We start from the raw sequence: 26,837 nt of genomic DNA, 5'->3' as shown, positions 1-26,837 counted from the left end.
AGTTTCTTTAATTGTAAAATAAGAATAATAATAGTGCTTATCTCCCAGAATTGTGAGGATTAAATAAGGTAATATGTGTAAAGTGCTTTGCTTTGTGCCTTGTACATAGCAGATGCTAGAAATTTGCTATAAAGATAAAAGAAACTCAGGAATGTATGAAGTAAGTTGGTTTATTTATAATTCTTGCAAGAAATGGGCAATCCACCCCAGGGATAGTCCCTGGGCAGATCCATGCTTATTTCCTATCATGAAGCACAAGGTCCTTCCCTTGTAACCTCATTGTCTGGGGATCTAAAGTTAACAGACTTCTTGGTCCTCCCATTGCATGTTCCCCTCCCTCATTATATAACCCATGTTCAAAAATGATGGAAAACTCTTCCTTTGGAATAGAGAAATTACTATTAACTCATTAAGCATGTAAACTCAGTGCTTGGAATTACTTTTCATCCACTTCTTGTTTTGGAATGATTTTACCAGTTTATCAGTTACAATTAAATTGGTCAGCTGATATGACCTTTCTTTAAATCTTTGTTCCTATATGGAAATGCAACTCTATAGATTGCTCACAGTTGGAAAGACAGGAAAGAGCTTTGAAGGCTAGATGGAGGATTTTCTATTTGATCCTGGAAGCTATAGGGAGCTGCTCAAGTGTATTTATGGTAGAGCGACTCAGTCAAGCTTGCGATTTACAAAGATCACTTTAAAGGTTATATAAATGTTATTTTCCTTAATATTATCACATATTATTATAACATAAAGTTGTTGTAGTGATTGAGAGGTGAGTGGTGTTGTTTGTCAATAATAAGAAACAGGATTAGTAGAAGGTTTGGGGAGAAAGATAATGAGTTCAGTTTTAGACATGTCGAGTTTAAGATGTCTAAAAGATATCCAATTTGAAATGTCAAAAAAATGGAGATAACAGATTGAAAGTGAGCATAATGGTTAGGGTGAGCTAAATGTATCTGAGATAAATACAAAAGAAATTTACCTAAAAGAAAATTGGTCCAAACCTGGACATTTTACTAGGTCACATATACTCGGAATTTTTTAGACAGTAAAAAATGAAAATGTTTTTGTCAAATAAGAGCTTGTGAATGTCCTGTCTTTGGCATTCTTTTTGTGGGTAGAAAATAAGTTTTTATCTTATACCTCATTTATATGTAGATTGAGTATCCTTTAAACACATCCTTTTGAGGAAAGACTAGACAAGAGCCTAAAACTAAGCCTTAAATAATCTGTCCCCAAGGTAATGATATAATGAGCCCCAAAGAGTGTGAGAAAAATGGAAACTAGTTCCCCTCTCATTAGAAGCCAGGTTCCCCCAGGACTGAATCCAGTCTTACTGCATACATGAGCCAAGAGCAGAGCAGAAGAGTCCTTTGGGAGACAGAATAAGAACATCATACCAACCCCTTGTCTCAGTGGTTCTCAGTGTTAGACTTATAAAACATATTATGGTAATTAATGAGATAAAGAGACAAATTAGGGAAAACAAAAAGAGTTGAAACAAATGGAAGAAACAATTGTTTAAAACACTCGTCTAAAAGAACAAGCACCAAATACTACTTTCTGTAGTTTTTGTTGTTGTTCAGTCATGTCTGACTCTTCATGACTCTATTTGGGCTTTTCTTGGCAATTCTTAGAGTAATTTGCCATCTCTTTCTCCAGCTCATTTTACAGACAAGGAAACTAAAACAAACAGGTTTAAATGACTTGCTCAGTCAGGGTCACATAACTAGTGGATGTCTAAGGTAGGATTTTAACTCAGAGCCTCCTGACTCCAGGCCTGGTACTCTATTCACTGTACCACTTAGTTGACCTCTAGATTTTCAGTTTACAGATTATCAATAAGAAAATCTATGTTTACATTCTGTGTGGGACAGCGACCACTGACCCAAAATATTTCAAATAGACATTTCTCAGAACCAGAGCAGAAAGTAGTTTCTTCAATTCCTGCAGGAAAAGAACCTGACTTAATATCAAGGCTCCTAATTTGTCACTCTCAAGATAAAAGAACAGGGTGACTATAGATTACAAAACAGTTTGTGTGAGATTAAGCAAGGGGACAAGCAAGGGTTTTTTCCCCTGGAACTATAGCCCTAAACTATGACAGGATTCAGTTTTCTGAGGTTTCACATTCATCCCACTTATGTTCTAAATATGATATTTATTTTATTATTATTTTGTTAGCTAACAAAACACACCTTTTGGACACATGAAATAAACTGTATGTAATTCTTCAGGTTCACTGAAGACAAAATTTAATGTTGAAAAACAAAACAGAATCTTTTATTTGCGTTGAGCAAGAGCTGCTGGGGTTCCTACTACATAGACTGGACTAGTTTTTCTTAAGGCCCTGCCATGTAGAAAGGAAACTACTATGTACCTACTATGTACTAGGCATTATACTAAGCACCTTACAAATATTCTCTCGATAAGATAAGATCTTATCAGCTCAGCTCTCAATATGATTTCAAAAAGCCCTGGGAGATGTCTATAATTGTTCCTATTTTACTGTGGAGGAAACTGAGGCAGACAGAGACTTGTGATTTGCTCAAGGTCACACAATTAAGTGTCTAAGCTGGATTTTAATTCAGCTCTTCCTGATTCCAGACCCAGTGTTCTAATAACTGTACTGCTTCTAAGCTGCAATAGTTTTTTGTTTTTTTGTGTTGTTGTTTTTTTTTTTTAATGGCCTATTCCACATAGTTAAGACTAGTTTTTCCTTAAATGATATTAAGATTTAATTGGCCCAAGAGACTAAGGCTTAAACCACTGATATAACTTCTTCCACTCTCACTTCCCATATAAAAGCCAATGGTAAAATACCTCCTCCTTCAGGCTGAATATTACACACTATTGTGGCAAAGGATGCTTCCCAATGAATCACTACGGTACCTTTGCTGCATAATTTTTTCACTTTGATGAAAGAAACTTTTGTAAACTGCTGGATTATCTACAAGTGGTATTGTAAAAGCACTGTCTAAAAGATCCCTTTGTATTTTTCAGATAAATTGCCTCAGGGACCAAGATTCAGGTGATTGTTACAGTTTCTTAGGAACAAGATCCGCTAGAACTGAAGGGGATGCAGTTTCTCCTTCAAGCTTCTCATAGTAGACCAGCGTTATGTCCAACAATGGCATAGGAAAATTGTGCTCAAGTATAGCAGGATCTAACCTTGATCCTTGATGAAAATTCCTTCCTCACTCTGAATGCCCACCTAGGGTTAAGTACAACTTTTTTCCCCCCTTTAATTATTAGATGGACAGACTATCGTTTTGTTCGAATCTCTAACTTAATAAAGGTAAGCCTTCCTGAGTCACCTGGAATTGTTGTTTACAAAATACTTTATTTTATTCATATGTATTCATCTTTTTACACTAATTTATAGTTCTCTGAATTATATTGCACAAACAGATTTCTCATTTTTCCTCTCTCCCCCCCCCATATATTTTTACTACACAACTTCTAGGTGCCTCAAAGTTCATTATACTCAGCTATTGGCTTATCTAGAGTTGTAAGGCACCTTAGAAGCTTCTAGCTTAACCCTTTCATTTAAAAAATACTTATTAGTGCCTCTTGCTTCTCATAAATAATTTGTGATTACTACTAGTAGTTCAATAAACAGTACCTACTATGTGCCAGGCAATTTATTAAATATTAGTAATAAAATAATAAAAAAAGACAGTTCTTGTCTTTGAATAGCATACAATCTAATGAAAGAAGACAATAATATAAAAGGAAGCTGAAATGTAATGGGGTAGGTTAATGGTGAAGTAGAACTCAAAGGGTGTAGCTGGAGTGAAATGGTTGGACTCATCTTTAGTCCTCTTTTAATGGAGGCTTTGGGAGGAATTCTTTATTCAGCCCTCTAGCCATCTCATCTGAGGGAAGAGGCTGCTGAAGCTACTGATAAGAAGGAAGTACCAAAGCTGATGCTATCTCCAAAAAAATAAAGTCCTGGATGAAAGACTTTTCTGGGAACCTGATGGATGGTAGAATCTAATCCAAGGAGTACAGCTTGTGCTACTACCACTTTCCTGAAACACAGAATTTAAATTTTTTTGTAACAGAGAATAAGTTAAGCAAAAACTATTGATATATATATAATGTGTGATAAAGATATTCAACATTCTTTGTCTATGATTCTTGTCTTCTCTTGAGAGTGGAGGGAGGTATTTTTCATTATCTTTCATTGTTTGTTCTATAACCATGACTGGCTGCTATAATTACTCAGATTTTTATTGCCTTCCATTGTATTTATATGTATTTGTATAGCCATGATATCATATATGTTATTATTGTATTTCTAAGTTTTTTCTCATATTATGAAATTTGGGAAAAACATTGTGCAAGAAATGCTGTTAGAAAAGTACTTTCTCTTTTAATCTGAATGCTATTTGATTACAAATTGAACTGCTAAAAGAATGTGGTAAAATGTTTAAAACCTATATGATTAATAGGGACATGTTTGTTTTAAAGTACATACTAATAATTTATAGTTGGGAGAGGAATAGTTATCCTTAAGCTATCCTTTTCTCGGAGGTTCCTTGGGGCTTTCTCTTTGGGCAGGGTCATAAAATCTTATCATCCCTGCTGATATCTTGTGATAAAATTTTAAAGTACTCAAGTTTGAGAAACTAGGTCTACATGGAGCCCAAATGGGAAAATTTATTAGCTTACAAAGGTAGCATGCTCTTGATTCATTTCTCATTGTGTTATTTCTTTTCTGAACAGGAAAATTTCCCACCTGGTTAATTCTACAGCTGGCTATGATATAATGAATAATGTGAAACTCTGCTGTATGGTTGGCAGTTAACTATGATTCTTGCCTAGATTCAAATAGAGCTAACAGAATTTTCCCTGTTATGGTTTATGCAAGGTTAATCTATGTCCTTGAGGCAAGAATCTTTATATCATCATAACCATATTTCTTCTTTTTCTTTTATAGCAAATTTATAATCAGGACAGGCCAGCAGTGGAACTTTTGTTGTTGTGATATTAAATCTATTCATTAATAGACTAATACTAAAATATCTCTAAATTACTATAATGGGATGCAAGTACGAACAATCTTTCTGTTTTCAATCTGAATTTGTTGCCAATTCCATATCCTAAGCAATTAAGTAATGACTTCTTGGGCTTGCTTTCTACTTGATAATAGTCATATATTCATGTATAAGATTAGGTGCTTGAAGTATTTTTATTCTTGCAGGATAATCCCTCTCTGTTTCTCTCCATCTCTCTTTCTTCTTCTTTCTCCTTCTTCTTCTTCCTCTCCTCTCTCTGTCTCTCCCCCCAAATATTTGAAACAGGATTTACTGGCTTTGATTATATTTTATAACAAATTATATTGTTATATTATGTCTTAGTAGCAAATTATATTCAGGGTTTTACATATAAAATCACATTGGTAATTGTAAAGAAGGTGAAGTTATTTTCCTATTTTATTTTATTTTATTTTTTAAGGACATTTCCATTTCTTTCTTTTTTTTTTTTTTATTTAATAGCCTTTTATTTACAGGTTATATGTATGGGTAACTTTACAGCATTGACAATTGCCAAACCTCTTGTTCCAATTTTTCCCCTTTTCCCCACCCCCTCCCCCAGATGGCAAGATGACCAGTAGATGTTAAATATATTAAAATATAAATTAGATACACAATAAGTATACATGACCAAACCGTTATTTTGCTGTACAAAAAGAATCAGACTCTGATATTTTCCTATTTTAAAGCTTCACTCTGATAATATTGAGAGACAAGACTCATTTTCCAAGTTCCCCCCTTCATGGATCTTTTTCATTATTTTATATTCTTCCTTCAGCCTGTTGAGAGTAGTGTCTAAATCAAATACAAGGTTCAGATTAAGATAAAAAGAGTAAGTGGCATGTAAAAACTGAAATTTTCTGAAGTATCAGGTGAACTTATAGGCTCCTGATTTATTATTCTTTTTATAGCTCTGTAGTTAATTGAGTTAGATACATAAGGTTGGAGCTGGTTTCCACTACATCACCTAGTTATTTAAACAAAAATGCATTTAGGAGATTGTTTTAAATTGCATTGAATCTTGTTAATGGCAGATTTTTAATAGAATCATCTAGGAATCTGTGCAAAAGACTTGGAATCAGAGCAGCAGATCTGTTAGAAGGAACTTCTTTCTGAGCTGCTCTGAGAATGAGGCTTATTCCAGAATGTCTAAGAGAAGATGCTTCCAGGGACCAGAATCCTACCTGGGACATCTGGAACTCAAGCTGAAATGTACTAATTAAAAGAATGCATTTAATATTGATGATCATTATCATACCATGTTTGCTGTTTTCTTCATTACTTTGATGATGTAATTCTTCTCTCTCAAATTAAGTGATCTCTCTAAGAAGTATAATCCATAGCTTAATTTAGAGTTTATTTAATAAGGTTTGCCACATTATGCGATATATAAAATAATACTGTTTATACTCTTTGTGCCTTTCTTTTTATTATATTATTTTTGTTGCCCCTTAAGATAGATTATCATTCCATCCAGAAATTCCTAATAGGTAAAGTGTTTAAATAAGTGCTCTTGGGGAGTGAGAATTCCAGCATCAAAGAGAGGAATGTTATATGAAAAATATATGAATAACTCCATTTTGTCCTTATCCACCATTTTGTGAAGTTAAGTTCCAACTTCTTGTAAATCACCTGATTTTAGAGAAATCATAAAATTACTCCTTTACCATCCAACTGAAGGAATGTCTCACCTTGGTGTCTTATGATACTCTTCACCAAAAAGGAAAAAACACCCCAACAATCCTGGTATTTTTCTACTCCTTTCAATTATATAATAACTGTAGAATACAATGGTCCTGTCCTTGACTGACCAAGAGTTTTGGGCCCAAATTGTTTCTGTAACCTCATGCATTGTTAAATAAATCACTTCTGTGGTTATTATTACTCAGTTCCTTTATTCCACTCTAACAAGATAAGAGAGATAGGTAGAGAGATAGATAGCATATTTATATGTGTTAGTTTAGCCATTATAGTTATATGTGCATAAATAATGCTCTTAAAATTTTATTTCACTCTATTCACATAAATCTTCCCATTTTCTTTTATTTCCTCATGCCCTTACTGTACAATAATACTCTTGTTACTGCATAATAATACTCTCTTATATTTATATACCACAGTTTGTCCAGCTATCCTTCAACTGATGGGCTCCTCCTTTGCTTCAAGTCTTTATATCTACTTTGCTGACTAAAAATGTGCTACTGAAAAAATATATGAGACCTTTCTTTCTTTGACTTTCTTAGGAAGAACTTACCCAGTTATTAAATTTTAGCACTTTGCTCAAAAAATTCTCAACTTGGATGATTGGACCAATTTATTTTTAATTGTTTTTTATTTATTTATTTATTTTATTAAAGCTTTTTATTTACAAAACATGCATGGGTAATTTTTCAACACTGACCCTTGTAAAACCTTCTGTTCCAAATTTTGAGAAGAGGAAGAGAAGGAAAAGAGGTAAGGAAGGAAATGAGAGAAGGAGGGAAGGAAGGAGGAAAAGAAGGAAGTATATCCTTTGTAATTTTATATAGTTTTTGCTGAGGCAATTGGGGTTAAGTGACATGCCCAGGGTCACATACCTAGGAAGTGTTAAATGTCTGGTAAAAGTCTTCACATACTTGGGGTAAATATTCCTCTGTCTCACTAAGTTTGAGGTCTATCAGTTACTTTGAACCTAGTTTAATCTGTCTCAGCAGTTTACTGGGGAGTGGCCCCTGCACATACTATAACTTCTTGGAGCCATAAGTAAGTAAGAGTTGGGTGACAGGTGGACACCAAAGGTAGAGGAGGAGCTCTGAAAAGGTCTACTCTTCTTTGAATACCCCATGAGGTTAGGTTACAAAGGTGGACAATACCAGGGTGGAGCTACAAATTACAATAATAGAATTGAGATCAAATGTACAAGACTACATGAGTAAAGGGTGGAGGTGACTTTTAGGCAAGTTTTTCTGAGATAGGAATGTAGGTAAAGAAAGAAGTTAGAAGGGTGAGGAGTTTAGATTCACACATGGGACGGGAGAGTATTAGACCTATGCTTAAGTCTTTTTTTTTTTTTTAATAGCTTTTTATTTCTCAAAATTCATGTAAAGATTTTCAACATTCAGTCTTACAAAACCCAAATTTTTCTCCTTCTCTTCCCAACTCCCCTTCCAGTAGACAAAGTAATTCCAATATAGGTTAAGCATGTGCAATTTTTCTAAACATATTTCCACATTTTTGATGTTGCACAAGAAAAATCAGATCAAAGGGGAAAAAATGAGAAAGAAAAAAATAAGCAAATAACAACAACAACAACAACAACGGTGAAAATACTATCTTATGATCTACATTTAGTCCCCCTAGTCCTCCCTCTAGATGCAGATGGCTCTTTCCATCACAAGATTATTGGAGTTGCCTTGTATCACCTTATTGTTGAAAAAAGCCAAGTTCATCACAGTTGATCATCACATAATCTTGTTGCTGTGTACAATGTTCTCTTGTTTCCACTCATTTCACTTAGCTTCAGTTGATGTAAGTCTTTCCATGCCTTTCTTAAATCAGCCTCTTCATCATTTCTTATAAAACAATAATATTTCGTAACATTCATATACCATAACTTATTTAGCTGCTCTCCAACTGAAGGGTATCCACTCAGTTTCTAGCTCCTTGTTGCTTCAAAAAGGGCTACTACAAACTCTTTTGCAAATGTAGGTTCTTTTCCATTTTTTATGATTTCCTTAGGATACAGACCCAGTAGTAGATCAAAGGGTATGCACAATTTTATAGACCTTTGGGCATAATTCCAAATTGCTCTTCAGAATGTTGAATCAGTTCACAACTCCACCAACAATGTATTACTTTCCCAGTTTTCCCACATCCCCTCCAACATTTATCATTATCTTTTTCTGTTATCTTAGCCAATCTGAGAGGTGTGATATAGTTTCTCAAGAGTTGTCTTAATTTGTATTTTTCTAATCAATAGTGATTTATAGCATTTTTTCATATGACTAGAAATGTCTTTAACTTCTTTTTCTGAAAATTATCTGTTCATATCTTTTGAATATTTGTCAGTTGGGGAATGGCTTCTGTTCTTATAAAGTTGAGCCAATTTTCTATATGTTTTAGAAATGAAGTCATTATCAGAAACACTGGATGTAAAATTTTCCCCCAACTTTCTGCTTCCTATGTAGTCTTGGCTGCATTGGTTTTGTTTATGCAAAACCTTTTTAATTTAATGTAATCAAAATTATTCATTTTACATTTCAAAATGTTCTTTAGTTCTTCTTTGGCCATAAATTCTTCCTTCTTTATCTGAGAGGTAGACTATCCCTTGTTTTCCCAATTTGCTTATAGTATCACTCTTTATGTCTAAGTCATGAACCCATTCTAACCTTATTTTGGTATAGAGTATTAGGTGTTCACTGCGTGGTTTCTGCCATACTGTTTTCCAATTCTCCCAGCATTTTTTGTCAAATAGTGAGTTCTTATCCCAGAAGCTGAAGTCATTGAGTTTATCAAATACTAAATTACTATAGTCACTAATTATTGTATTTTGTGAACCTAACCTATTTCATTGATCTGCTATTCTATTTCTTAGCTAGTACCAACTAGTTTTGATGATTGCTACTTTATTATCTAGTTTTAAGTCTGGTCCAACTAGGCCATCTCCCTTTGTGGGTTTTTTTTTTCCTTTTTATTAATTTCCTTGAAATTTTTTATCTTTTATTCTTCCAGATGAATTGTTATTTTTTTTCTAGCTCTATCAAGCAATTTCTTGACAGTTTGATTGGTAAGAATAAGTAGATTAATTTACACAAAATGGACATTTTTATTATATTGGCTCATCCTATCCATGAGCACTTGATATTCTTTTGATTGTTTAGATCTAACTATATTTGTATGAAAAGTGTTTTGTAATTGTGTTCACATAGTTCCTGATTTTGTCTTGGCAGGCAGACTCCCAAATATTTTATATTATCTATAGTTAGTTTAAAAGGGATTTCTCTTATTGCTGGGTTTTGTTGGTAACATATGGAAATGCTGATAATTTGTGTGGGTTTATTTTATATCCTACAACTTTACTAAAGGTGTTAATTTTTTTTAGTTGATTCTCTAAGTATACCATCATATCATTTGCAAAGAGTGGTTGTTTTTTTTTTTTTTCTTATTACCTACTCTAATTCCATCAATTTTTCTCTTCTCATTGCTAAAGCTAATATTTCTAGTAATATATTGAATAGTAGTGGTGATAGTAGGCAACTTTGTTTCATTTCTGATCTTACTGTGAATGCTTCCAGTTTATCTCTATTACATATGATGCTTGCTGAAGGTTTTAGTTAAATGTTATTTGTCATTTTAAGGAAAACTACTTATTCCTGTGCTCTCTACTCTTTTTAATGAGAATGAGTGTTGTATTTTGTCAAATGCTTTTTCTGCATCTATTGATATAATAATATGATTTGTTAGTTTGTTTTTTTGATATAGTCAACTATGCTAACAATTTTTCTGATATTGAACCAGTCCTGCATTCCTGGTATAAATTTTACTTGATCATAGTGTATTATCCTGGTGATAAATTACTATAATCTCTTTGCAAATATTTTATTTAAGATTTTTGCATCAATATTCATTAGGGAAATTGGTCTATAATTTTCTTTCTCTGTTTTGGCTTTTCCTAAGTTGTTCTTTTTTGGTAGAATTTTAGATTTGGTAGATTTAGATTTGGTAGAATTCACTTATAAACTTGCCTGGAGATTTTTACTTAGGCATTTCATTACTGGCTTGTTCAATTTCTTTTTCTAAAATGAGACTAAGTAATTATTTCCTCATCTGTTAATCTATATTTTTGTAAGTATTCATTCCTTTTGCTTAGATTATCAGATTTGTAGGAATACAAATAGGCAAAATAGCTCCTAATTATACCTTTAATTTCTTCTTCATTGGTGGTAAGTTCACCTTTTCATTTTTGATAAGGGTAATTTGATTTTTTTTTCTTTCTTTTTTTCTAATGAAATTGACCAAAGACTCTTAATTTTGTTTAGTTCAATAATTTTCTTGCTTTCAATTTTATTACTCTACTTTTATTTTCAGAATTTCAAATTTAGTATTAACAGAGGGGTTTTAATTTGTTTTTTTTTTCTAGTTTTTTTAGTTGCATCCCCAATCCATTGATCATTTCTTTTTCTATTTTATTCATGTAAACATCTAGAGTTATAAAATTTCCCCTAAGAACTATTTTGATATATTGTTTCATTATTGTCATCATCTTGAGTGAAATTATCAATTGTTACTATGGTTTATTGTTTTGCCCAGTCATTCTTTAGGATATGATTATTTAGTTTCCAATTAATTTTTTATCTATTTTTCCATGGTTCTTACTATTTTTGCCTTTCTTCATTTAATTGTGAGGTTTTTATGCCTTAAGACATGGTCAATTTTTGTTTATGCCATTTCTATCCCCATTCAATTCCCTCCAAAGGTCTACATACCTAAATTTTTCTAAATTTTTATTCACTTCTTTCTTTGTTTTGTGGCTAGATTTATCTAGTGCTGATAGAGGGAGGTTGAGATTCCCCACTAGTACAGTGTTGCTGTCTATTTTTTTTTTTTTTGCAACTCATTTAACTTCTCCTCTAGGAATATGGATGCTATACCACTTGGTGCATATGTTTGATATTGATATTACTTCATTAGCCAAGAGGCAGTTTCTTTCCTTATATCTTTTAATTAGATCTACTTTTGCTTTTGTTTGATCTGAGATCAAGATGGCTACCTTTGCTTTTTTTTTTTTTTTTTTTAAACTTCAGCTGAAGTGTAATAGATTCTGCTCCAAGCTTTTATCTTTACTTTGGATGTATTATCTCTCTGCTTCAAATGTATTTCTTGTAAAGAACATATTGTAGGTCTCTGGCTTTAATCCACTCTGTTATCTGCTTCCATTATATTAGACAGTTTATCCCATTCACATCTACAGTTAAAATTACTAATTCTGTATTTCTCACCACCCTATTTTTCTGAAGTTATACTTTTTTCTTTCCTTTCTCACTAGTATTTTGCTTTTGAACATCACCTCCCTCACTCTGCTCTCCCTTTTTTCAACCCCTTCCCCGTTTCTTATTCCTTTCCTCTTTTACTTCTGCCCTCTCTTCTATTATCTTTCTCCTTTCCTTTCCCCTCCTACTCCCCTATATGGTGAAACAAGTTTTTATACCAAACTAAATGGTATGATATTCTCTCTTTGAGTCAAATCTGATGAGATTAAGGTTCAACCAATGCTCATATCCCTCCCTTCTTTTCTTCGATTGTAATAGGTCTTTTGTGACTCTTCACATGATGTAATTTACCCCACATTACCTCCTCTTTCCTCTTCTTGCAGTACAATCCCTTTTCTACCCCTAGTTTCTTTTTTATATCATTACAATAAAATCAAATTATACCTACACTCTCTAAGTATATCCCTAACAAAGATATATTTTTCAAGAGTTGAAGATATCATCTTTCCATATGGGGAAGTAAACATTTTCACCATTAAAAAAGTTTTTTGCTTCTCTTTTTACTTTTTATGTTCTGTATTTGAAGATCAAATTTCCGTTCAACTCAGGTCTTTTCATCAAAAATAACTAAAAATTTCCAACTTCAATGACTGTCCATCTTTCCCCCAAAAGATAATGCTTAGTTTTACTGGGTAATTGATTTTTAGTTGTAGTCCAACCTCCTCTACCTTCCAAAATATCTTATTCCAGGACCTTTGATCCTTTAAAGTAGAAGTTTCTTGGTCCTGGATAATACTGATTACAGCTCCTCAATATTTGAATTTTTTTTTTCTGGCTGCTTGAAGTATTTTCTTCTTGATCTGATAATTCTGAAATTTAGCTACAATATTCTTTAGACTTTTCATTGTGGCGTCTCTTTTAGAAGGTAACCAATGGATTCTTTCAATGGCTTTATATTAGGGCAATTTTCTTTGATGATTTCTTGAAATATGTTGTCCAGGCTCCTTTTTTTCATCATGGCTTTCAGGTAGTTCAATAATTCTTAGACTGTCTCTGTTGAATCTATTTTCTAAGTCAGTTGATTTTTCAATGAGGCATTTTACATTTTCTTCTATTTTTTCATTTTTGTTTCATTTGACTGATTCTTGATGTCTCATTGAGTCTCACTTCCATTTGTCCAATTCTAATTTTTAGCGAATTACTTTTTTCAGTTAGTTTATTTATCTCCTTTTGCATTTGGCCAATTGAACTTTTAAAGGAACTATTTTGTTCACTGGATTTTTTTTTTCCCATTTCACCAATTCTATTTTTTAAGAAGTTGTTCTCTTTTTTCATTTCACCAATTCTATTTTTCAAGGAGCTGTCTTTATTTTCGATTTCACCAAATGTACTTTTTAGAAGTTGTTTTCTTCAGCATATTCCTTTCCCTACCATTTCACCATATGTATTTTTTTAAGGAATTGTTTTCTTCAATCAATATCTGTGTTTTCAAACTTTCCTGCAAAGCTCTCATTCCTCATTCCCCACCACCCCATTTTCCCCTCTCTTTTTAAGATTCTTTTATTTATTTGATTTTTTAAAATAATAGTTTTTTTATTTTCAAAATATATGCAAAAATAGTTTTTATCATTTACTCTAGTAAAATCTTGTGTTTCAAATTTTTGTCCCTCTCTTCTCCATTCCTCTCCTCCAGATAGCAAGAATCCAACATATGTTAAACGTGCAATTCCTCTCTATATATTTCCACATTTGTTATATTACACAGGAAAAATCAAATAATATCCTTTTTGAATTCTTCCAAGAGATCCTCTTGAGACTGAGTCTAGTTCATATCTCCCTTTGGAGCTTCAACTGGAGGCATTTTGTCTTTGGTGTCCTCTTCTGCATTTATATACTGTTTTTCCCTGACTCCATAGTGTTCTCTATGGTCAGAGCTCTATTTGCTTTTTTGCTCATTTTTAAACATTGTAGTTTGCTTGTGGAGTACAGAGGAGATTGTTCTGAGCTTACCCTACAGGGTGACAGGGGCTTTCACTGCCTATGCTGGGGCTAGTCCTGCAGGCTTCCCCACTGTGCTGAGTGGTTCTGGCCAAGTCCTATCTATTATGCAGGGATTCACAGGTTCACTATTTGCCTTCTGTAGCTGTCCTGAAGGTTTCACAGCTAGTCTGCTGATCCACTGGCCTTCTGTACCAGCACAGAATAGCCAGTGGCTGCTGTATTTTGGCTAAGTGCCTCTTGGTAGTTTCACCAGGTCTCTCCTCCTTAGGTATCCCCGCCTCAAACCTGTGCTGGATCACAGAATGTGAATTCTCCCCAGCCCAATTGAGACAGACTTTTCCTTCTAAGATATCTTAGGCTGCAAAAGTATTACACTCTGATTATTTATTGGTTCTGTCACTCCACATTCCATTCAGAGGCTTGAACTAGTATTGGGAATGGAAACCAGGAAGAGTTCTGGCAAAATCCTCTCTATTCTCTGAGATCCTGGCTCTTCTCACTCTTAATTAAGTCTTAAAAACAAATTAAAATCCATTTATTCTTTTATATTTAGTGATCTCATCATCTCCTGTGGGCTCACCATGAGATAATTCCCAGATCTATATATCTAGCCCCCAAACTGTCACACATTATCAACTGTCTCATGGATATCATGTCCAATATAGCACATGTTGGCTTTCTAACCAAACCCTCCCCTCTTATCCAGTTTCAAACCTCACTCAATTACACCTACAAATCTAATCCATTGTCAAATTTTGTTATTTCTACCATCATTTGGATATGTTTATTTTTCTCCAGTTGCACAGCCACAACTGTAGTACAAATCATTTTCACTGAAAATTTTGAGACCATTCATTGAAAGTTTTCTTATATCCTTTCCTATTCCATATAACCCAGATGCCTTCCTCTAAATCTGTTTGGCTTTTAAAGTTCTCCATAACCTAGTCCCTTTCTTCTTTTTCGGCCTTCTTGTACTTCCTTATTCTCATCCATGAATCTTCCAATTCAAAGACTAACCTTCTTTCCATTCCTTGTACATAGCACTTCATCTCCTGACACTTTGCAATTTTTCTGCTTAGAATTCTTTCTCTTTTTACCTTTGCTTCTTGGCTTCCCTGGCTTCTTGAAGCTCCATCTAACATCTCCACTGTTTTTCCCATTATGTTTAGCACAATGCTTGATATGCAAATTGATTTGACTTGACTAGTTTAGGATCTTATTATCTTTAGCTTGAAAATCAGAATAGCTTTTTAACTTCTCTCCCTGCTCTTGCTGCAATCCATCCTCTTATTTGCCAAGGTAATTTTTCTAAAGCTTTGGATCTGGTAACATAACTAAACTCCCCGTTCAATGATCTCCATTGGCTATCTATTTAATATCTAGGATCAAAAATAAATTTCTCCCATAACATAAAATACATGAGAGTCTCCCTGACAAGATAAACTGAGAAATTATATGAACCTTTGTTAAAAAAGGTCACATCTAAACAATTGGAAAATATTATTTGCTCATGGCTGAACCAATACAATAAAAATGACAATTCTACCTAAATTATTTTAGTTATTCAGTTCCATACCAATCAAATTACCCAAAAAGTTATTTTACAGAGCTAAAAAATGATAAGAAAATTCATCTGAAAGAACAATAGGTCAAGAATATCAATTAAAAATGTGAAGGAAGTGGCTTATGAGTAGCAGATATCAAACTCTATTACAAAGTGATAATCATCAAAACAATCTAGTACTGGTTACGAAATAGAGTAGCAGATTAATGGAATAGATTATACAGTAGTAAATGACCACAGTAGTAATAGTGTTTGACAGACTCTAAGATCCCAGATTTTGAAACAAGAAATCACTGTATGACAAAAATTGCTGGGAAAATTAGAAAGCACTTTGGCAGAATGTAGGTGGAGAACAGCATCTCAAACTGAATACAAAGATATAGTCAAAAATGGGTATGTGATTTAGATATAAAGGGTGATACAAAATAAAAAATGGATAACTTAGATTATATCAAATTATGTGGTTTTTACAGAAACCAAATCAATGCAGCCAAGATTAGAAGAAAAGCAAGAAAATGAGGGGAAATTTTCACAGCAAGTTTCACTTATAAAGGCCTCATTTCTCAAATACAGAGAACTGAGTGAAATTTATAAGAATACAGGTCATTCCCCATTTGACAAATGCTCAAAGGATATGAATAGGCTGGCTTCAGAAGAAGAAATCAAAGATATTTGTAGTCATGAAAAAATGTTCTAAATCACTATTGATTGGAGAAATGAAAATTAAAACAACTCTGATACATCATTCATACCTATGGCTAGTATGACAGAAAAGGAAAATGATAAATGTTGGAGGAGATGTGAGAAAAACAGGGATACTAATACATTGCTGCTAAGTGTTGTGAACTGACTTAATCATTCTAGGGAACAATTTGGAACTATACTCAAAGGGCATGCATATTCTTTGATCAAGCAATATTACTCCTAGAACTCAAAAGAAAGGAAGGAAAAACTTATATGTACAAATATATTTATAGCAACTTTTTTTTGTAATTGGAAATGCCCAATTGAACAAATTATGGCATATCATTGTGATGGAATACTACATGAGTAAGATGGTTTCAGAAAAACCTGGAAAGCCTTACATGAACTGATGCAAAGAAAAAAGAGCAGAACCAAGAGAACACCGTACATAGTAACAGCAATATTGTAGAATAATTGTCTATAAATCACTTAGCTGTTCTTTATAATACAATGATCCAAAGTAATTCTTTAGGACTGGTGATGAAAAATTCTATCTACCTCCAGAGAAAGAACTAATGAAGTCTGAATCAGATGGAAGCAACTTTTTACTGTCTTTTTTTTATTATTTACTTGGTTGGTTTGTTTGGTTTTGGTCTGCTTTTTCTTTTGCAACATGGCTAATATGGAAATGCTCTGCATGACTCCAAATGTATAATCTATATAAAATTTCTGATTTTTTTCAAGGAAGGAGGGAGAGAATATGGAACTAAATTTTTTTAAATGTTAAATTTTTTTTGTTCACATGTAACTGAGGAAAAATTACATTAAAAAAAAAAAAACTTGTCTGGCATTTAAAGCTCTTTATAAGTTATCTTTCCAGTCTTCACACACTTTACTATCTTCCACAAAATTACTCAAATAGTATACTCCATCTTTAATCTCCATATCTTTACCCTGAGAGTTCATCATGCTTAGAACAATCTGCCATCTTAGCTCCACTTTGTGCTTTTCTTATATTCTTTCAAGACTCATCTCAAATTCTACATTCTTTAAGAGCCCTTTCCCTGTCTTCATTTTTCTCTCCTTCCACCCTGTCCCTAGCATTCCCCTATAACTTTCTATTTACTCTACATATATCACATATGTACTTAATCATTTACGTGTTATTTCCCTCATTAGAATATATCCTCCTTGAGGACAAGATTGTTGTTTTTTGCCTTTCTATCCTCAATGCTTAACACAGTGCCTGGCCTGTAGTAAGTATTTAATAAATGCTTATTTTCTTACTGAGTGATTGATTTTTTGCTCCCTGGTTTCAAAGAATACACTCAGATGTTTTCTGAGTTTATGTCCAAAAGAACTTTTGTGAGAGCCTCAAATCTGAACCTTTAACTGAAAAAGTCATTATTTGCGTAGTAAAATGTTGACTTTATCTTGGTGTATTGCTTTTCATGTACCACCTCTTTGAAGGTAACTGGACACCTTCCATGTCAGACTTTTTATTCTCCTGAGGAGGGAAGGTGGTTTTTTTTTCCTTGGTAGTCACTTCCCCACAGTAGCAGGCACTATAATCCCCAAAGAGCTCACAGGCATAGTCTATGTCAGCAATAGTGAACCTTGCAGTTACCTAGCAACATGAGAAAGTAAATCATCACAAATTATTTCAATTCCACTTAGCCAAAGTCGCTACAAGGAAGGAAAAGGCAATTTGAATTTGCTTAATTTTCAGTAAAGTAAAAGCAGAAGTTTCTATTTCTCTTGGTGTATGGAAAACTACTTTTAAAAAAAAATCACTCTAAATGACACTTTTAGACTGTATAGTGAAGGACAGGTGATTTGAATTACTGGGAGTATCCCTCTCTATGATAATTATAGTTCTTTAACTCCACTTCTTTACCCCACCAAGAAACCAGTTTAAACTAGTCAACCCAGGATGTCTCCCCTATTTACCAATCTTGACAAAACAAACATACAAAACTGGCAAAGTCCTAATTTTTGTGTGTGTTAAACTAGTTTCTGACCAACTGAGCCAACAACTCTTTAGTTGTCCTTTTGTGCTTCATCCACATATATTAAAGAGTATTATAAGTAAGACCTTTCAAAGCAATGAAAAAGACGGCCTCACAATTTATATGCATAAGAAAAAAAGGGAGCAGAATCAGATTCTGCACACAGCCTTTAACTAGCAGAGGATCTTGTAGTAGCTGCTGTGGAAATCAAGATAATGGCCAATCATAGCCATAGCTCCTCTTTGCTACCCCAGCCAGAATGGAACTATTCAATTTCCTACTTCCTGAAAATTGCTCAGTTCCCGACAATAAGCAGCGGCTGGATGTAGGGGAAGGTCAGTGAGGATGGAAGATAGAGTATAGTTGTTGGCTCGCTTGAGAGATAATGAGAGAGATACTCATTGGTCAGAAACTAGTCTAACACACAAAAAATTGAGGACTTTGCCAGTTTTGTATATTTGTTCAGTCAAGATGGGTAAATAGGGGATAGAGGACCCTTTCCCAAGCGTGGGGTGTCACCTTTGACAGTTGGATAGTATCTAGTGGTAGCAGAGAACAGGGAGTAATTGAGAAAAGGTGTCAATCAGGGAATGGGGGTGGGAAATAGGAAAGGGAACGGGGAACACTGAAGGGGGGGGAAGTTGGGATGGGGGGGTGGAGATGGTCATAGGGAAGGGGAAAAGCAAGAAGGGGAAGAAGAGGAAGGAGAAGCGAGGGTCAGGAAGGTGAGTTTCAAAGGGGAAGGCGAAGGGGTGGGGGAAAGACGTGAAACTAGAAAGGTCAAGCTCGGACTGGGAGGAGGACCCTCCGCTCTCTCAAACAGGGGAAACGCGTCGGGGTGCGAGGAGCCCGGAGAACAGACGCTGGCGGAGGGGGCAGGAGCGGGTGGGGGAGGGCAGAGGAGGAGAGAGGAGTGCGGTATCGCTCCAGCTCCTGCTGGTGCCTCTGCCGGCGGCTCGGGAGGAGCAGGAGCCGGAGCAGGAGGAGCCGGAGGAGGGGAGTAGGGGAGGCGGGGAGGAGGGGCGGGAGGGCTACGGGAGGAGCCGGAGCTGCCGCCGCCGCACCACAGCAGCAGCAGCAGCAGCATTAGCAGGAGGAGGAGGAGGAGGAGGAGGAAGAAAAAAGAGGAGAAGAAGGAGGAGGAGGAGGAGGAGGAGGTTTCCTAGCTAGCCTGCCAGCCTGCCTGCAGGAGGAGGAGGAGGAGGAGGAGGAGGAGGAGGAGGAGGAAAATTAAAGATGGCCACCGGCCGCTGCAGGAGACGGCTACAAGCCGTCACCCTCGGGGACTGTCCCTCAGGCCGACCTCGGCCTTGATGGAGAGGAGGCGCAGCGCGGGCAGCGCCGAGGTGGAGGCGGCGGCCGCAGGCACCGGGAGCCGGGCCCGAGGAGCCCGAGGCGGCGGCGGCGGCGGCTGGAGGCGGGGTGGTGGCCGAGGAGCAGGCGGCGGCAGCGGCGGCGGCATCGGCGGCGGCGCTTGAGCAGCTCCCCGGCCGGCCCGGCCGCCCGGGCCCGCGGACTCCCGAGCCTCGCTCGCCCGCCCTCGCGGTGAGTGTCAGCCGGAGCTGCTCCCGGCCGGAGCTGCTCCCGGCCGCGGCCGGACGGCCTCGGCCCGGCGGCGGGGCCGGGTGGGGCTTTCTCCGGGGACCGACGGGAGGACGCGGGGAGGCCGGACCGGCGGCCTTGGGGAAGACGGGGCCCCCGGGCCGGGGGGCGGCGGGCGGGTCCTCGGCCATCGCCCTGGGGCATTTACCTGCGGGATCTCCAGTACAATGGGCGACCGCCCGCCCTGCCGGTGGCCGGGGCTGCCGCTCCGAGCTGCTTGCGGCAGGGCTTTAAACCGGACTTCCCGTCCTTTCTTGTGGGTTTGAGGGAATTTAAACCATTGCATTTTGTGGAAACGTGACCAAGAAGCAGACGAATAAACAAACATATCTTAGTGATTTTGCAAGATTCATTAGCTCCAGTTGATTACATATTACATTTTTTTTTGGTAAAATCGCATACTTTTTATTTTCCTTATATAAGCATAATCGCACATTTCCAGGTTGGTATTGCATCACAGAGACAAAAATATTTGCTTTTGCACTCATGCCTGAGACACACTATTTGACTTAAAAAAGCTAGTCTAGATGTATATGCTCTGATTCACTACTAAAATTTGTCCCCTTTTGAAACCGTGATTTAAAGTTCTAGTTTTTATGGACACAAAAATATTATTTAAATTAACTTACAAATTAGAATATTAACATTTTCTACTCTTTTCTTCCCTCCACCCCCCTCCAATATATATAGCGTGGCATAAGGTTACTCGGAGGGCTTGGTACAAATTTGACCTGTCTGTGAGCCAATCACTGGCCTTGATGGATATTGTTATTTTTATATCATAGTTGTCTTTGAATAAATGGCATACCAAATTCTTTTGGTAACATTCCGTCTCTAGCTCTTTGACAATATAGATTCCTTTTACTGGAAATGATATTTCTCTGAATTGAAATTGAGTCCAGATTTAAAATGTTGTTCTAACTTTAAAATTTCTGCAAAAGTAAGTAATGAGAAAACATGATATTCTGACTTCTCAAAAATTAGTTGCAAAGATCAGTGAAAGGAAGACTAATGAATTCCTTCTGGTAGAAGTAATTAGAAGGCTTTCTTTCTTAGTGCCTTCCCTCTGAGATTATCTCCAATTTATGCTGCATTTATCTCTCTTGTACATAGTTTGTTTACATGTTTTCTCCCCCATTAAACTCAGCTCCTTGAGAAACAACTATTTTTGCCTTTCTTTGTATCTCCAGTACTTAGCACAGTGCCTGGCACATATAAATACTTGTTGACTTGATTAGTCAAAATGGAGAAAAAATTAAGGACAAATGAGAGGTATTGATTCCTTTGTTTTAGGTTTTCTTAGGGTATAGATGCCAATCATCAATTTTTTTATGTTTAAGAGAAAAGATTGTTATTGGAATAGTACTGGATTGAGAACATATTGATTTATGGTTATCGTTTAATGTATATATTGTAATTAAAAAAAAAAGGTATAATAAAACCAGTGATTGTTGTTGATTTTAATCAGTATTAAAAATAAGATTCATATAATCTTAAAACTTTACATTTGAAAAGATTTTTCAGGTCATCTCATCCAACTTCCCATACAATTCAGGAATCCCTATACTTTCCTGATTGATGATTCAACACTTTTTGGTGACAGTTTGTTAAGTAGTGAACTTAACAAAATTGCCCTCACATTTCTAGATAACTTTAATTATTTGGAAATTCATTCTCATGTGGAGGTAGACTGTTTCTTTGTGATTGATATCATTGGTTTTAGTTCTGTTTCTATCTATATTGAAATTCTCATTTATGAAGTGAAAATTGAAAATACAAAGATAGTATTGGTCAGATGGGTAATTTATAAATGTAATTAGCAAATCCTAATTGTATCAATCACTATCATTTTTGATTAGAGTTTCTTTTCCATAGAGTTCCACAAGTCAGATCAACTCAAAATTATTATCTTGTTCTGGTCTTAGAAAATGTGGAAGTTTTTCAAGCCCTTCTACTTGTTTCCTTGGTTTCATCACCTTTGAAAGTTTACCCCTTCAACCAATGCTTCTTTAACCCTAATTTACAACCTCTGTTTAGTTACTGATTCCTTCTTTGCAACATGTAAACATGTCCCTCTCTCCCTCAGCCTTTAAAAACCCTCACTTTATCTTGCCATCTCCTCAAGTTGTCATATTGTATGTCCTTACTTCTTTGCCCAGCCAAACTTGCAGAAAAAAAGCTGTTTATACTTATTACTTCAAGTTTCTCACCTCAAATTTATTCCTCTTTGCTATCTGGCTTTTATTCACACTGCTTGACTCTTTCAAGTAAATGCTTGTTACCTTTCCAAGATGATTTTTTAATTGTTAAATCCAGTTGTCTTTTTCTTAGTTTTCATCCTTCTTGACAACTTTTGAAGCATGTCACTCTATTGCCTATCATTTTACTCCTGAATGCTCTCTCCTCTCTGGGTTTTTATGAAATTGTTTTTTCTTGTTTGTTTTTTTCCTACCTGTCTGATCATTCCTTTTCAGGATTATTATCCATGCCATGCTACCTATACATGAGAAAATATTCAGCTCTTTGAGAGTATGGATTATTCTTTGTATCCTTTGCCCAGCCCCTAGCACTGAGTTGACACTTTTAAAATGCTGATTAACTAGGCTTACTTCTTTTTTTCTCTCTACACTCTTTTCTCTTGTTGATCAGCAGTTCCCATGATTTTAGCTATTTCATTTTGTTGTAGATGTTCTTAAATTTGCATATCCAGTCTTCCTCTTCTGTGAACTCTAGATCCATCTGCCTGCCAAACATCATAACTCATTTTCTCTTTTTGTAAATCTCTTCTTTATTTCCCTCATGGGTACTACCATCCTGTGAGCTACTCTTGACTCTTCATCTTTTCCCTTTTGCCCCTTGTTTTGGTTGATAATGAAATTCCATTGGTTTAGTCTTTTCAACATTTCTCTCAACTGACTTTACTTTTACCCACCCTTTCCATAGCTGTCTTAGTTCAGTTCTCATTTTATCCAGTTTTTTTTCCTCTTCAAACTGTCCTGCACATAGCTGCTAAATTGATATTTCTGTTGGCACTGGTCAGAACTCCTTTATTCTGGAAGCTTCAGTGGATCCCTATTGCCCCTAGAATGAACACAAATTCCTGTTAGGCTAGAATCAAATTATGAAAGACTTTGAATGCTACTATTTACATACTTATTGCTTGGTACTCCCTCTCACACAGTTTTCTATCCAGTCAAACTGGCTTAGTTATTGTTGTTTGTCCTCATTCTTAAAGAGAACCAGTGACATTATAGAGTGACAAATTGATTCCTGGATGAATTGAATTTTAAGTGAACAAAGTCTCTAGCCTCATTCTCTTCCAGAGTCCAGTGGTAAGACATGCTCCAGATAACTGGCAATGGTTTGGGATGCCATGGATGGCTTTGGCCTTTACTAATGTTGGTGAAAGAGGAAGGGGGAAGTCTGTCTTTTGATTTATTTTTTTAATAGACATACTTGAATACTTCCTTCCATTTCTGGGTTTTAGAATCCCTAACTTCCTTTTAAGCCTTAGCTCACCTCCTTTTAGGACTGTTCTTGATTCTTCCTCTTACTTTACATGTATCCTACATTTTATATGTTTTGTTCCTACTTATTTTATGGGTTTCTTTTTTTTTTTTTTTTTTTGAGGGCAGGGATTCCTATTTTTGTATTTGTACTCTTAATACCCAGCATAATGTTTGACACATAGTAGGTACTTGATAAATACTTAATTGATTGACTGGTCATCATTCCTGATATCATTTGGTAAGCATTTTATCCACTCTGTGGTTATCCCTTTCCTTTCCTCCTAGGGTTTAAATGCTAAATGTTTCTGCAGCATTTAACACAATTTGGCTACATTGGACAACTATTTAACCATTTTAAATCTTTTTTCTTTTCTGTAAATTGGGAATAGTACTTAGAATATTAGCTTGAATTGTTATGAAGTTCAAATTAAGATAATATTTCTGTGAAAGTGCTTTGTCAGTATTAGAGTACACAAAAATGTTAGTTATTTCTATTAATTTTTTCTTTCTTCTTTCTCTTTCTTTCTTTCTTTTTCTTTCTTTCTTTCTTTCTTTTTCTTGTCAATTTGTTTCCCAATTTGAGAGGTTTGGTTAAAGTGTATATTGCTTCAATATCTTGTTGTTATAAAACTAACCTTGTCAACTAATATTTTTAAATCATTCAGTGTTAATAGGTTAGGTGTTTTAAAATATATTCCTTTATTCAAAGATTTAATAATACAACTTGGATTTGGCAGAAATAAAATCTCAGGGTTTGGGGAATTTAAAAACTGTTCATATAATCTAGGTAGAACCCAGAAAAATTTATCACAAGAAAATGTGTGAACTTGGTTCTGTCTTTCAAGAACACTGACTAGTTTTGTGACCTTGTGGAGGTCCTTTTAATCCTATGAAGATTTTGGCATTTAAAGTTTATCATTGAGATCCCTTCCAACCTTCACATTTTTGTGGTTGGCCTTTCTGCTACTTTGTTAAAAGAATCTTCTCATAAGTTATCAGTCACCTTTTTATAAAGATGCTGAATCAGACTTAACTACATAATAATCTAGGTGTGAGGCAGCTTGGTATAATGGATAGAAGACTGACTTTGAACCTAGGAACACTGGATTTCAGGTTCTGTCTTTGATTGTGTGTGTGTGTGTGTATTTATATATATATACATACATATTTATATATGTATACATACCATATGTGTGACCATAAGCAGCCTTCTAAAACTAATTTGCAGATGAGGTGTTCATCTTCATTGTCAAAAGCATTTCTACTTTAGAAAATTCCTACAAGGATAAACTTGATATGTTATTCATTTTTTTCTATCCCCTACTCTTTCCCCCCCCCACCCATTCATAACTCTCCCATTCTAATTTTGTACCACAGAATATCTTGATTCATCTGTAAAAAGATTGTAAGGTTCTGTTCATGGTGCTTTAATTATGTTTTTACCTTCACTTCTATTTCTTTAAATTCTCTTTCCATCTGTATTCCCTTGTGTGCTCTTAAAAAACCTTTCTTATATTGATCCTTTTGTTTTTATCCTGAAGGTCAGTAACTATCTGTCTATCTGACTGTTTCTCTCACATAAATAACCTCTAAACATGAGGTAATTTATTTCATTACTTATGTTTCCTTTGTAATTATACTTATCTATCTTTTTATGTTTCTGGTATTTGGGGTATTTGTAGATTAAATATAATGCTTGTCTTGTTTCCTCCTCTATAAAAATGCTTTTAATACTTCTCTTTTGTCAAATATCTTCTTTATTGATTTTTATAATCTTGGGTGTGCAATGTCTGTCAAGCTTGGAGCTTAAATTTTTTTGCTTTTCAGAATATACTATTCTATTCCTTTCTGAGTACATGTAGAATAATTTTGCATGATGCTAATTTCTACTTTAAAATATTTGCTGTCTTTAATCTGGCTGCTTATAAAATTTGTTGTTTGTAATCAGAATTGTTCAATTTAAGCACTGTACATCTTGGGAATTTGAAATGGAGGGTCTTTAAAAAACCGAACCAAACCAAACCCTGGAAGTGATGTCTAGGTCCTTTTGATTGATGCTGTGCTTTCTGTATTCAGAAGTTCTGGAGATTGTGCTCCTGTTATTTCTTGCATTATAGTGTTTAGGCTTTTTGATTGGTCATATTCTCTTGAGAGATCTTTAATCCTTAAGTCGTTTTTGTGTATCCTGTCTTCAAGGTCAATGACTTTGATTCCTCACATTTTCAATTCCTATCTTCAATCTGCCCCTCCTGCTTCCTCCATATCCAATCTGTCTGAGGTCTGTTGATTTTACCTTTGTAGCACTGCCACCCACTCTGGTAGCCTGCTGGTGGGTCTGCCTCTTATTAGTCTCTCTATCTAGTCTGCCTGCTGCTCAGCTGCCCAAGTGATCTTCAGTTGCATGTCTAACCATGTCATCTCTGAGTCTTTGTTGAGTACACAATGTTTTTCCATGGAGCTTTTCACCTAGGGACCAGTCCAGACAGAAGACAGTAGTTTCCTCTCTTTTCCCCTCTTCATGTGACTGGGCACATACCTTCTACTTTTTGTGGCAGTATGAGGGAATATTGGGGAGGGGTTTAGAATGTTAGAGGGGATCCCTGATGGGTCCTAGATCAAGATTAGCTTGTGTAACCCCTTTCTAGGAATATGGAGGGTAGTGGGGGAGGAGTGCTGAATGGGCACTTTATTGAGGTTCTCTCTTTTCCTGTGAATTCAGCTGTTCTTTCTATACATCTGACACATAACTCTTCATTGTGGGGAAGGGGAAAAGTTTGATCGTTTGGTTGGGGAAAGTTAAATCTGACATCTTGTTGTTCACATCACTTGGAATAGAAATACATTATTAAGCTGAGAGCCTTGGTTGAATTTTTAAATTTCTGAATAATAGTTATATGCCATGTTGTTTCTTTTATAAGTGTGGATTAAACCTTCCCAGTCAATTTTAACAGAACATTAGGTTGAGAATAGTATCCTTCTGTAGATGAGAATACTCATAACTCTTATTCATATACTTTATAATAATGTAAATAAATGTAAATTGATGTATGTGTTAACCAATTCTGTGAGAATGTTTGATGGTGGTTTTAATAATATGAACTTAATTATAAAACTATCGCTATATCCTTTTATTGGGCAACTTAGAGTTGGGGAGACCTGATTTGAAATCCATCCTCAGATAATAATTGTGAGACATTGGAAAGTCACATTATAATTATTATCTGTCTCAGTTTCCTCCTCTGTAAAATGGGGCTAATAATATTGCCTACCTTCCAGGGTTGTTTTGAGGATAAAATGGGAAAATAATTGTAAAGTGATTAGCATAATGCTGGACACATAGTAAGTAGTGTATATGTGTTAGCTATTGTTAGCTATTACCTGCACTATATCACTTTGACTTTTAACTGTGCAGTAAATGTTAATAAATGCTTAATTTATTGACTCGTCATCAT

General features: G+C 35.4%; 1 protein-coding gene across 6 annotated transcripts in view; it reads left to right on the top strand.

Moving 5' to 3' along the window:
- The first annotated feature begins 19,742 nt into the window (after positions 1 to 19,742).
- Positions 19,743 to 26,837, top strand: part of WDFY3 (WD repeat and FYVE domain containing 3) — a 310,689-nt gene continuing 303,594 nt past the window's right edge. For 5 of the 6 annotated variants that reach the window (XM_031942898.1, XM_031942901.1, XM_031942897.1 and 2 more), the window contains exon 1: positions 19,768 to 19,819. The gene's annotated coding sequence lies outside the window, so the exon portion shown is untranslated. Of the gene's footprint in view, positions 19,820 to 26,837 lie in introns of all 6 variants that reach the window. The other variant, XM_031942903.1, reaches the window with a different exon arrangement.

Source organism: Sarcophilus harrisii, chromosome 6 (genome assembly GCF_902635505.1).
Source record: "Sarcophilus harrisii chromosome 6, mSarHar1.11, whole genome shotgun sequence".
Lineage (NCBI taxonomy): Eukaryota > Metazoa > Chordata > Mammalia > Dasyuromorphia > Dasyuridae > Sarcophilus > Sarcophilus harrisii.
Note: the sequence above shows the minus strand (reverse complement) of the source record. Positions and strands in the feature narration are given on the sequence as shown.